A 13,140-nucleotide genomic window follows, 5' to 3' on the forward strand; every position below is an offset into this window, starting at 1 on the left:
ATAGGCATAGTTCCTTTGCTATCGTTCATTGTTATTTCCAGCCGACGCTTCTAAATATAATATGTCAAGACTTTACACGAGAGTTATTTTTCTCTTTTTCTTTCTTTCTCTTTCTGTGACTTATATTGCATATGTATAAATATTTGAATTTAAGATGATTAATACAGAACGAAACACACGAAAAAGTAAATTTGGGGTTAAATATTAAATTTGCTATCATATTTTCTGCATAATTTTAAAACATAAAATGTTTATATAATATTATAATAAATTATAATTGTATTATATTATTATTATGATAACAAGTTCTATGTAATGTGATAATAACAATAACGAAAACATAAGTTTTGAAACGTAACATATTGTTTACGCTTTAATAAACTAAGCTCTTATTGATAATGTAGGATTGACTATTTTATACATTTCTCCGCATATATTCGTTCAGTTATATAATATATCCAACGAAGTTTTTTCTTTTAACAAAATTGCCTGTTTCGCGCACGTTGATAAGCAGTATTCAATCTCCTACGCCACTGACGCACTTGGACTGACCCTTATATGCATACGTGCTATTTACCATTAGATTACACCCCTTGTCTCCCTCGTCCCTTTTCACCTCTCCCCAATGACTCTTTCTCTCTTATTCCCTTTGTTCCACAACGGCGACTCCTTTGCTCCACTCGCCATTCGCCTATCTCTTACGTCTCGTAATATCGAAATGTGACGCAAACGAAACCAATTACATGTACATACATCATCATATCCAATATTTATCGATCCTTACCTTCATGACGTGACTCATTAAGAAATCGTTCGCCACGAGGTTCGTTAACGGACGCTTAACACTACAGAAGCAAACAAACCTACGCATGTATAATAAAAAAGAAGCGATCGATATAGGCCTCATATATTCGCGCTATCGTTCATGGTCGCTGATCGCAGATGAGATCGCCGCCATGAGATAAACGCCGTTCGCCGTTTGCTTCATGGACTTTTTAAACTCGCACGTTCGTACGAGCAATTCATTCTGCCATTTGATACTAACTCGATAACGTGTAAAGATCCTGTAATACAATGAAGAAGGTCTATTTTATCGTAGAGGAATCATACCGCAAACAGAAATCGTGATAATTTTGTTATAATTTGTTTTAAGTAACTTTTTTGTATAATTTTGTAAAGTAACGTGTATTGTATTCGCACGATGGAATTCTGTTTTGCGTGATTCATCCAGATAGCGTTTTGCGCAATTCTAATTGACCAAATCGCAAAGAGATGTATCTCGATATTGGCAGTGTTTTGCAAAAAATTATTATTACTCGCGACCAAATTGGGCATCACCGTGAGTGAGAAAATGTCAACGAGAAAGAGAGAGAGAGAGAGAAAAGTGTAGTTTTATTTTATCAAGTGGAATACAAAATTCGTATGATGAAATTTGGCCGCGTTTGCGTTACCGAAAAGCCATTTGCCGAGGGAACGTGCACTCCCGGCGAGCTTTTACACCCTCTGTCCGGCGCTTGCGCCATCCAGTTCTTCATCAACCCCTCCATTGCGTGAACCCTATTTGGCGCGTGCGTATTTATGACGACTACTACTCTCACCCTGAACCCCCGTCCGTCTCTCTGTGTCTCTCTCCCCTTTCTCTTTGATCACCCGTCTCCTCCCGTCGATAATCGAGGCAATGTACGGTTGTTCAAAAGTTCGTATGCACTCATGATATTAATCATGCCAGCTTCCCGCGAAGATCGGCCGTCGTAATGTAGCTCGATCGATCGGTCTGTGTGATGGATGCTATACAGTTAACAGATACTAGCTCCCGTTCTAAAATTGTACGCACTCTTTCGCGCTCTTCTAATATCTTTCCTTTTTCTCGTTGTCTTTTTTAATCCATCACTATAACTGACAATGAGTACAATAGTTTGGAAGTTGGCTTTTATTGTTCTAATAATCGGAATTCTCTGTACTTTTCTCTCTCTCCATTTTAATTTTTTATTTTTATTTTACATTTTTATTTTTTTTTATATTTCTCATTCACTTTTCAAACATCTCTGCACAAATTTTATTACCTTTCCGATTTATCGTTTTTCATGAAGTTTTCCCATATTTTTCACTTATATGGTACACCCTTCTCTTCAGCTTTTTTTTACTCTAACAACGGAGATGTCGGAGACTGGTGAAATATCGTCCAGCTACATGAGCAGACGGAGTCCCGTTTCTATGTCGACCCATATTTTTCCGTACAATTATCGATATCTAATCTATAAATAACCGCGATCATGTTGCTTGAATTATTTATATTTCTAAATTATTCATATATACTTCCTTAGGAACTTAGAGGTAACAGTTTCCTCATGGCTTAGCATATGTTAGTTATATAAAATATTAGTTTGTAGCATAACACTCTTAGGGCTGATCGAACTGCACCCTGCGCCAAATACCCAAATTAAGACTCTCAATTCTGGAAATGTCACTAGGTCTATTGATTTGTAAGAACGGTGCGGTTAAAGATCATTTTATGGAGGTCTTGAATTGAATCAGTCGATGGAACATCCATGTATAACTGCATTTATTCGTGCAGTGACCGACGCGAGGGTAGTAATTTCCCGTAAATTCCCGGGACGATTGTTTTAATCAATAGGGCCCTCATTTCCCGCCCCTCCCCCTACCCGGGCAAGTATCATTTATCACGGGAATGTCTCGTGCGCATAATGACTAAAAAAATCTCTCCATAGCTGCGCCGTGATGCGCGCTCGATGTTTGGAAATATGTGCATCGGGGCAACGCACACAGAACCGAACAACCAACCAACCAACCAACCAACCAACCAATCGACGAACCGTCCAGCCAACCTCCGGTGGTCGGTATGCGGAGAGTGCAGGCCGCCGAACACGCTTGCGCGAAAATTTCCACCCCTTTCTCGACACCGTCGACTCCTCACTGCCACCCTCCACCTCTCCCGGACCTCTTCCGCCTTCGCATCCCTTCCGACCTCTTCTCCCGCGCTGCTCCCGGCCTCTCCTTCACCTTTCACCGACGACGACGGCGTCTGCGTGTATCGCGTCGACGCCAATCTCCCTCGACCGAGGGTTTTTCACGATTCTTTTCGCCCCCCCTGAGTCTACCCCACCCCCGAGACGAGCCGAGACGGTGGGGGCGGCGGCGGCGGGCGTTCGGAGGGTGCAGCCGTCGCTATTGGGACTCAGACTCGTCAGTTTAGTTACCGCACCACATAAAGGCATTGCGTTGTAGACACCGTTATATCCGCAACATTCTTACTATTTGCTTGCATATCTCCTAATTTCTGACCCTTCAATTCGGCGTAAAAAAAAAGAAAGAAAAAACTCGGTTCGGTATCGTTCGTCGTCACAAAAAGAACAGTCGTCGCTGTTGCTCTTATCGTCATCGTTATCGTGGTCCTCTAACGTTCAGTTTGTTGCTGCTGCTTTGTCCCGTCCACGTGTCGATCGCGAGCGACATTGTCGTTCGCCGTTCGGGTGACACTGTCACGAGAAAAACTCGCGCGGAGAGAAAGTAGAAAAGCGAAATCGGTGGATCTCGCGAATATATATCGCGTGGGAAGACAAGTTTTGCCGGGCGGAATCGGCCAAAGATAAAGCAGAGGAACAACCTTTCCATATTCTTCCGATCTTTTATAATTTTGTTCGATCCCTGGACCCGTCCCCTACGTTCTCTATTAAATCGTACTCCCGACTTGTCTCGCTTCAAAGAGCGTCTTCTTGATGTCCCGATCATTTATAACCCTTCTGGATCGACGATCCCTCTGATTGGCTTAACGCGTCGCGATAATAACTCGAAAATACGATAATCGGCGCGTAACACGGTGCGTGATCTTTTCACGTGATAACGCGAGAGCGAGAGTTGAGCGCGTTAACGTGGAACTGGTAGGGTGATCAACAAGATCGTCAGCTGGAAGATCCTTTAATCAGAAGAGGCACCAGCAAAGACAAAACGAAAGAGGGAGGGAAAGAAAGAGAGAGAGAGAGAGAGAGAGAAAGAGAGAGAGAGAGGGACAAATAGGAGTGCGTCCTGCTGGTCGGGGGTGGGAGTGAAAGAGAGACACTGGGTGTGTTCGTCGCGCGCGAGATTTGTTTATCTCCTGTCGCGAGTTATAGTTATCAAGTGTTCACAAATAAACCGGCACCCGAGTTTACGTTCTCGACGGAATTCGATGCCGGAACTCGTGTTCGATGAACGAAAACCGGCCTCCACGTTGATCGCGCGATCGTCGGTTCGGCGTTCTTTCCAAGTCGCGTCGTAAAGTTTGTTGAGAAATTTGTTGAAAGAGAGCGAGAAAAAAAAGAGAAAACTAGTACAAAGATTAAACGGGAAACGCAGCCGCGAAATACGTACGAGATAACGCGCGTAAATAGAGGAAAATAAAAATAATTAAGTAGAACCCATCGCCGTTCCGTTCTGCGCCCAGATATCGGCATCCTCCAACCACTGATTTTCATCGTTAACCGGTATGTTCATTTGTTTCTTTACTTTCGTTGTTTCTGTGATTCTCACGAATCTTTATCATTATTGTTATTATTATCTTGTTATTATTGTTGTTATTATTGCCGTTATAATTATTAACTATTTAGCGGATCTGTGTACGTCGATCGTACGCCGATCGGCTGCCGGATCTTTAAGTATATGTTCGTCCTCCGTACCGTGGGGATCCCTCTCGTGCGAGGTATCTTCCGGTATCACATTTAGGTTATCCTTTTAAGTCCAAGAATTAATTTCCTATGGTGCTCCCTCGTGCTGGTGCCCGTCGCTGTTCTCAATTTATTATATTTTACGTAATTATTAAACTTATTTATCTCAATTTAATCTCAAACAGACATCCATACATTGCCACATAATGCGTAATCTTCTTCCACAATTACCCATATATATTGCTATTATTTCATTTTAATTATATTGACTAAAAAAGTTATAGAATAAATAATAATATTGGGATTTACAGAAAACTGAGTGATTTTCATTAAATTGATTTACAGCGTTGTGTTGATCGCAAAGTGCATCGCCACAAATATTCAAGGTCTCATCCGCGCGGGAAGGGCCTCGTTGTAAAAAAAAAAAAAAAAAAAAAATTGCGTGATCCCCTGCAAGAGATGCATCAGCAAGGGCGCAACGTGAAAATAGTGGTACGCGGCGGAGCTGATCAAAGCCCAGTCAAAGTTGTTGCATTTAACGTCAATCGGTCCGCCATAACCGCGAAACGGTTGCGTCCAGCAGCTGACGCTTACGCACCGCGGCGCGATATTGTGTGTGCACCAGACCGCGCTCTTTCTCTCTCCCTGGGCGTGGCACTAGAAAGCGACTGTCGCGGGAGCACCAACGTCGCAACATACGCACATACATACACGTATACGCATAAAACATATACATGCACACTTCTCGCCCCCTTCCCTCTCGTCCTCCCATCCTCCCTCTTTCTTTCTCTCTCTTTCTCTCTTTCTCCTTCCTGATCCAACCCCTTATCGATCCTGCGACGTACCGACCGAAAACCAGCAAATTGAAATAACGCAGTAGAGAGGAGACGACGAACTTTCGCGATGCACGATGTGGCATCAAGCAGACCCGGGATGGAGCGAGGACCGGGACCGCCGGTCCTTGTCGAGGACAAGCAGGATGTCTCGAGAGGGACACTTCCGTCCGCGACGGCCTCGATTACAATGGTGCGTGAGCCAAAGAGAGGGAGAGCTATATAACCGATACGATATATAGCCGATGGAGATCGATTGATACCGCTTTTCTCTTTATTTAAGTACTATAAGTAACTGCAGAAACTGTGCGAATACCAGATTCAATGTCAATTTTTTTTTATGGAGAACAAATCTCGGCGAGGTTTGAGCTCCAAAATCGAAGCTGTTCTTTCATGTCAACAAATAAACACACGTGTAAACATACGGAAATTTAAAATTAGGAAAATGACTAATTGTAAGTTCTCTTTTCGTTATGTTTTCTTCTTTTTTTAGCTGCACGTTTAATTAACATTTAATAAGTATGTATATAAGAATTGTATATTTTATATATTCGAGCTAAAATTGCGCAAAGAGTGGCGAGAGTGAGCGGAAAGCGGAAAGTTTCATCAGTTTCGACTGAACAATGAGCTTCGTTTTCCGCGTGTCTGGTATAGAATCCTCGGAGCGTCGAAATATCAAAGATTAGTGGCGATGTCGCAAAGGCTGGCATAAAGATGGAACCGTGAGAGATTGAGAAAAAGCGAGATAGAAACAGACAACAGGAGAGAGAAAATGAGAGAGAGAGAGAGAGAGAGAACGAATGAGAGGGAACGAGAGAGACTAGGTCTGGTTGGGGAACTTCGTATTGATCGTTTCTGGGTCCATGTGACGCGCCTGCGTTTCACTACAGGGTAAAATCGTAGCGAGGGTAAACGCGAGACGAATAAGAGGGAGAGAGATGGAATGAGAGAGGGAAAGAAAAAGGGAGAGGGGGCGAGAGAGGAAATGGCGGAGAGAGAAGCGTATATATCGGGGTTCATATACCCCCAGGATAGCTGCAACGTTCCACCGTGCCACCGACCAATCAATGGAGCTTCTCCGTGCCTCTCTTTCTCTCTCGTTTCTCTTCCTACATCGTGTACAATATGATCGCCTTGCAGAGACGCGCACGTACGCACTCGTAATATATGCATTACGTGTACACATACGTCTCCGATACGCCGTAACACGTCGCACGACGACCACGTAATCATTGCTCGAAATAGGAAATGTATAACAGATTCACGCGATCGCTTAAAACTGCTTGTTCCGATGAGTGTATGAGTTATCGGAAAATTAATTTGTTACGTTCACTAATGAATTGACTGTAAGCCGAAATTTAATTTATATTTCGGGAATTTTGTATCCGGAGAAAAATAAAGAATTTAATTTTCTTCATTAGATTATTTCCAACGAGAGATCCTCGCGGAGAAGATGACATATATTAAATTTTACTTTAATTAAAATTAAATTTAAATTTATCGTAATAATTATTATTAAATCAATTCCAATTATAAATGTTAATTGTCCGTGAGTCACGAAAAATCAATCGTGAACGCATTGAAGCTTTAATTAGAGCACACATTTCATACTTCACCGGCGATTTCTCTCGCATGAGAAAATGGGCGAGGAATTGATCACGTGTAATCTTGGCGTTACGACACGGTACCGGATTAATGAACCTTCCCTTAAAAAAAAATCGCTCACTTAGAGGTGGTGGGCCTGTACATACTGGAGCAGCGACGATTCGAGATAGAAAAGAGATTCTATGATTTGTGAAATACTAAGTTTAAAGTTAGAAATTATTTGCTTATTTAAATATAAATATACTGTGAAAACGATAAGCTGGTCAATGCTTAAATTTCATTTTTACGCAAAAATTTTTGAATAGTGAAAAGGTGACGCGAGAAAAAAAAGTCAAATTTAAAATTAGACAAATTTGTTCTCAGAGCCAACGCGTTTAACAGGCTGTTACGGAACTCGTATACGGTATCTCTAGATGTTTTCACTCATCCATAATCGCTAACATTAAAACTTTACCGTTGTACCTAGAGCATCATTTACCTTCGCTAAAGCCGATTTAACGCGTTACGAGCTAATCTAATCTAATCGTGAGAGAATCGGCTATTATTTTTCTTTTTGCATACTATAACAGGCAGTTTATTATTTATATCTTCAATCGCGATCGATATCAGTACGACTAAACGATCCTTAATGATCCGCAATGGTCGACACATTTCTTTACCGCGCGAAATTCTATTGCTTGGGCGATAAGTATCGCAAACGAGACTTTCTTACTGACTGGGACATCAATTGTATATATATACAATTGATGTCCCAGCCAGTAAGAAAGTCTCGTTTGCGATACATATATGCGATATATATATACATATATATATATACTTAGGAACATAATTACATCTGCAAAAATAGAAGTTGAGTTGTGTCATTATTAAATCAACAAATGTTTCGCGTGACGCTATATTTACGAGTGTTCTCGGTACTTGTAAATAACTTTGCGCTTCGTTCTCCGTTGGTGTAAGGCCAAATCGATTTCGAGTCGGGAATATCGACGGAATCTCGTTAAGAGTTCGATGACCCCAGAAAAAGTTACCGGGCAGAATTATCGTTTCCAAGGTATAGCCCCGTGGCATTACGCTCGTGCCCGCCGTGCCAGACCGATGATGTCGGGGACCTACCCCCGAAAACGTACGTAGCTTCGACAGCTGGATTGTGACTAAACTAAGGAGGGTGAGGTTTGCGTTCGTCGACAGGAATGATTCACGAGTTCGCCACGTGACCGGCGTATTCGCACTTTTTAGAATCTTGTAAAATAATTCTGGTATTTGTCGTGCACACATGTGTGCTTAATGTTTATACACACCTAATACATTTTTTATTAATTACGTACATTTTACCATAATGCATAGACCGTAGATTCTTAGATTAGTTATTAATGAATTTACGTGAGCGTCACACGGTCAATTTTTATATTTTCACATTCATTATTAAAAAGTTTAAAAGTTAAATGTTCCTCCGTGCATGTAATAATTATTAGTTAACCGCCTCGACAGAATTAAGTGTTTTTTAAGTCGGTTCCTTTTCCTGTAGTTGAGGGGATATGTCATAGGCTTAAAAAGAGACGCGTCTGATTTCGGGGGAAGAAAAGATTTGCATGCGAGTGGTGTACATGTACGTGTGGTACACGGCTACACGCACACGTGTACGCCACTTCTTTTTTGCATATGCTGTCCCGCATCTGTTAGCAGCCGTGCCCTAGTCTAAACTTTTATTCCCTTTTGTTCTCCACCTTGACCAAACGTTATAGATCCTCCAATAGGTAGCGACGCTTGGCATTAGGTATGGTCATGGGCGCGATCCGGGATTTTTTTTCTTCTTCCGCGTGACCGCGACAACACTCGACCGGTCCGAGAGGTGGTGTCACCCGCTTCGTTAATCGCGAATCCATTAAGACGAATAGATTCGCGATCGATTAGACTCGTTCAGTCATCTCGTCGCTTTCGAATTTTTTCTGCATCTTGGATTCTACGGAACGGTCCAGCGAATCACATTTCCGTTCTCATTCATCGATCCCCCGACGACGACGACGCGTCACGACACGACTCGCCCGTAAAAATACCCTCGCCGATGCCGCGCTAGTTGCGCTGCGCGGCGCACGCAGCAACGGAAATAAATTTTCGGAAAACATCGAGTTTATTGGCACGGCCGCCAAGTCTTACTCGGCACATTTCGTCAGAGCCATGTAATTTCGGTTCGTAACACCGTCGGGAGACTCGTCGGCTCGATCTCCGGGTATAAACTCCGGGCTAAGGTCAGGGATGCAGCTACTTCGATCCGTTTCCCGCGATTAGGCGCCTCGCACGCTACGGGACAAACTCTCGCCAAATATAATGCGGATAATCGATTACATCCTGATTTCGTTCGGTTGACTACAACTTCGCAATATCCGCAGCGTTAAAATTTTTTGGTCCTTACACGTAAAGAGAATCTAAAATTAAAAAAAGAGAACGAAGCTCTTGAGTTGATGATAAGAACATCTGTCACCTGACAATTCCGTATTTTTCTTCTACTTAATTACATAACTCTTTAAAATATATCTATTTGTATAAAAAACGAGTAGATTGCTAACGCAATTCTACAGTTGGAATGATATTTTCAAGCTATAGAACTCCTGACACATCTCCTGCTGTCTATATATATCGGATGATTTTTTATAGATGGTGTAGGTTGCGGTTTTCTGCGAAGTTGCGATCGAATACGAACGGCGTAAGAGGCGAGAGGGGGAGACCCTTATCTCTCGATACGATACCGTGGTGCATGGAGGGTCAAAAACCCTTGAAGGGCCGGTTACAGTGCCGAGAGGCAGCACAGCTTGGGGTTTCAAGTGTACACCTTCCTTTCGTGCAAAATTAGGTTGATGAAACTGGATCGGAAAGATTCCCAATTAAAAGCAGATCTTTTTCACGCATATGATAAAGAAATTCTTTCGGTTCTGCCTTTATACTTACAATGTTCGAATATCTCTAATTTCTATTTCCAATCATTTACGCATAAATATACACTACATATATATAATATTTTTCGACTGCATCGACCGATAAAACAAAATTTTATTCCCTGTTGCTGAGAATTTTATGATATAGTACACATGATGTACCACACATCTCTTTAACTAATTGTAAGTTACATCTGCAAAAGTTGTACTTACATAGATGCATGATATCGTTTATTATCGAGCTTCGAACGATGATTCAATCAATTCAATCAAAATCGTGTGAAACTAGCTCCTGCAAATAGGCGAGATACTTTGTTAGCTTACGCATGTTCTGCGCACAAGTTCTTATTAAAGTTATTAATAGAAATATGCGCAAGTATACCGGCGAAAAAAGTTCAGTTTGAGTCAGACCCGATTATCCTCGTTGAACTCGGCTCGGGCTCGGCTGATCGATAAGTTGGAGCGAGATTCGAAAATTTCGGATGTATGTACGCGTACACCCTAACTTATTAGCGTGTACTTCGATCGGACGAGCTCCCTTCCTCCCGCGGAGCGCGGTTCCGTGCGTGCCGGGGCGAATCACGGGTGTGTGTACGGAGAAGGGGTTCGCGGTACGCTCGCGCGGCGTGGCGTCGCGTCGGCGTGAGCGCGAAGCGCGAAGCGCGAGCCCGACCGTCCGCCCGAGCGCGCTCGAGGGTGGCCGAGGACACCCGACCGCGACCGAACCGCGGGCGAAGCCGCTTCGAGACGAGCGAGCGGACTAGCGGAGTGAGGCGTTTAGTCTCTAGGCAGCCTCCGCCCGTGTCGTGTTGTTCTTTCCGTTTTCTTAGTCTAGTGTTTCAAGCTTTAATTTTCTCGACCATATCTCGCAACAACCGCAAAACCCTTCCGTATCCCCGTTCCGTGTATCTCCGTACTTCCGTGTACACACGCGTGTATACGCCGCTCTCATAAATATACGTCGTGCACTCTCACGCCGGGCCGCACAGTGTGTTCGCCGTTCTCACCTCCCCCGGCCTCCCTCCCACCACCACCACCACCACCCTCGCATTCTCGTTCTCCCTTCGCGTCTTCGGGTCTCTACGCCGAAAGCAGCCACCGCCGGCCGTGTCGATGTCGATACGCGACCGTCGCCCGTCGTTACCAAGTGCACCGAGAACGGTGGTCAGGCGGTGTGCATAAATGCCGGTTTACGAGCCCTCGCGCCGTACTTTACTTTCATTGATTTCCCCTTCTGTTCCGGGCGGTGGTGCGAGAGCAGTAGCGTGATAACAGTGCACATCAGCGGAGGTGACAGCGGTGTGAAACGAAGGGAGCCGGAGGCTCGCGCAGGGGCTGACCGCCCGCACGGTGCTCGGTTTCGCGTGCGACACAGACAGGAGAGAGGAACCAAGTGACAGGCACATCGGGAAAATAGAGGAAAGGAGAGCGAAGAGAGATATAATAGAAAGTAACAGGTACCGGAAAATATATAATGTGTTGCTGTAAGTTCGGCGTTGAGACGAATGGCGGGCGGCAAGAGAGAGAGAGAGAGAGAAAGAAAGGAGAGAGCTAGCGCACCCGAAGGACCCCCGGGGGAGTGAATCGATTATTGCGAGATACGAGAGAAGGGGATAGTCGATTCGCGCCGATAAGGGCGAAAAGAAATAAGTGCGTCGCGTACTTGTCGTCTCTCGCGTTCCCGACGCGTCCAGGAAGCACGTGTCACCGTGCCTCTCGTCGCGTTTTACTTCCCGGCGAGAACCCCTGCGTTCTTGCGTGCGCAAATTCTCGCCACGTCGCGTTTCTTCCGCGACCGCGGTTTCTCTTTTTTTTTCGCGCTCCACTCTCTCCGCCTGCTCCTTTTTTTTTAACGCTGCGTTTACGTAGGACGTGCCGCGCGCGCGCGCGCACGCGTGTACTTTCGTACGCCGCGTATACGAGCCGCTTTTTCGCGCGCGCGAAGGGTCATACGCGCGGGAGGGGTCTCCCTCGGAAACATCGCGCAGGGGCGGCGATGCGACGGCAGGGAAGGGGGCTCTCACGGAGCGCCGGGCGAGCGAGCGAGCGAGCGAGCGAGCGAGCCGAGCAGGGGAGCGAGAGGCACACAGGGACCGAGGAGCCGCGCTCGTATTGATCGGCCCCGGCCACGCGATTTTCACGATCCGTCGCCATGGCCACCTGGCCACCGGCCGAAGATCGTATCTCGCGGCGTACGTGCAAATCGAACTTTAACCCGCGAGACCGCCCGCTGGCCAGGCTTAGTCGCGACGTGTCCCCACCTCGTCGGATCGTTTGATGATGACGCTCTCGATCAGTTTCTAGAGAATTTTTTTTTCGATTTTACCTTGGGCCTCGAAATTCACGATTCAATACTTCGCCTAGCGTGCACCATTTTTTTTTTAATTAACCGTAATTAACGATTATACAGTCGTATATTTTCATAATTGTTGAATTCAATTTTAATGATGTAATAATGTTAAAATAACAAACATTTAATTTTAGGCGTAATTTGAAGAGCGAATCGGTAGACGGGAGAGTTTTATAATAATCCAAATAATCTCAAGTATTGCTATTTTTCCGATCGAATAGAAAGACACTGCTAAATTGAAATAACAGGGTAGCATTTACCAGAATAAAGCGGTATTTCCGTTCTATCGATTTCGCCAGATCGATAGTCCCGGGCTGTTTCGAAATAACTCGCCGGGCATCCATCTGGATTTCCTTCGTATTTCAATTCAAAAATTATTTTTATAATTATGATTTTCTTCGTGTTAAGCGTGAACTTGGCGTGAACTTTGTAGAATCTGATAACATCAATACATCCCGTACGCGAGTGTATAATTTATAATTACATTTATAATAAGGCTAAAAGATTAAATGGAAACATTGGAACGTATAAAAATAGATCCGAATTTTATTTAGTCTATTTGATTTGTATGTCAGTAAATTATCACGAAAAATTAGTGAGATAAGATTATGTTAGAAAACGCGATCATTCTGCCGTTTAGTGAAATTTTTTTATTTCGCTAACTTTGACAGGACATACGAGATAGCATCACGTTACGTTCAAAGTTTCGTCGAGGGTCGCCCCCGTCCGATCTACTCCCCTCTTCACCATCCCCGCCACCC

General features: G+C 44.1%; 1 protein-coding gene across 5 annotated transcripts in view; it reads left to right on the forward strand.

Moving 5' to 3' along the window:
* The window catches only part of LOC105453234 (ELAV-like protein 3), a 43,521-nt gene that overhangs the window by 14,334 nt on the left and 16,047 nt on the right, over window positions 1–13,140 (forward strand). For 3 of the 5 annotated variants that reach the window (XM_011695045.1, XM_011695029.1, XM_011695037.1), the window contains exon 1: window positions 10,815–11,486. The exons of 1 other annotated variant lie outside the window; for it this stretch is intronic. The gene's annotated coding sequence lies outside the window, so the exon portion shown is untranslated. Of the gene's footprint in view, window positions 1–3,200; window positions 4,482–10,814; window positions 11,487–13,140 lie in introns of those variants that run through there. One more of the 5 variants, XM_011695013.1, reaches the window with a different exon arrangement.

The sequence above is a fragment of the Wasmannia auropunctata genome, unplaced genomic scaffold (assembly GCF_000956235.1).
Source record: "Wasmannia auropunctata unplaced genomic scaffold, wasmannia.A_1.0 LD336106.1, whole genome shotgun sequence".
NCBI classification, from domain to species: Eukaryota; Metazoa; Arthropoda; class Insecta; order Hymenoptera; family Formicidae; genus Wasmannia; species Wasmannia auropunctata.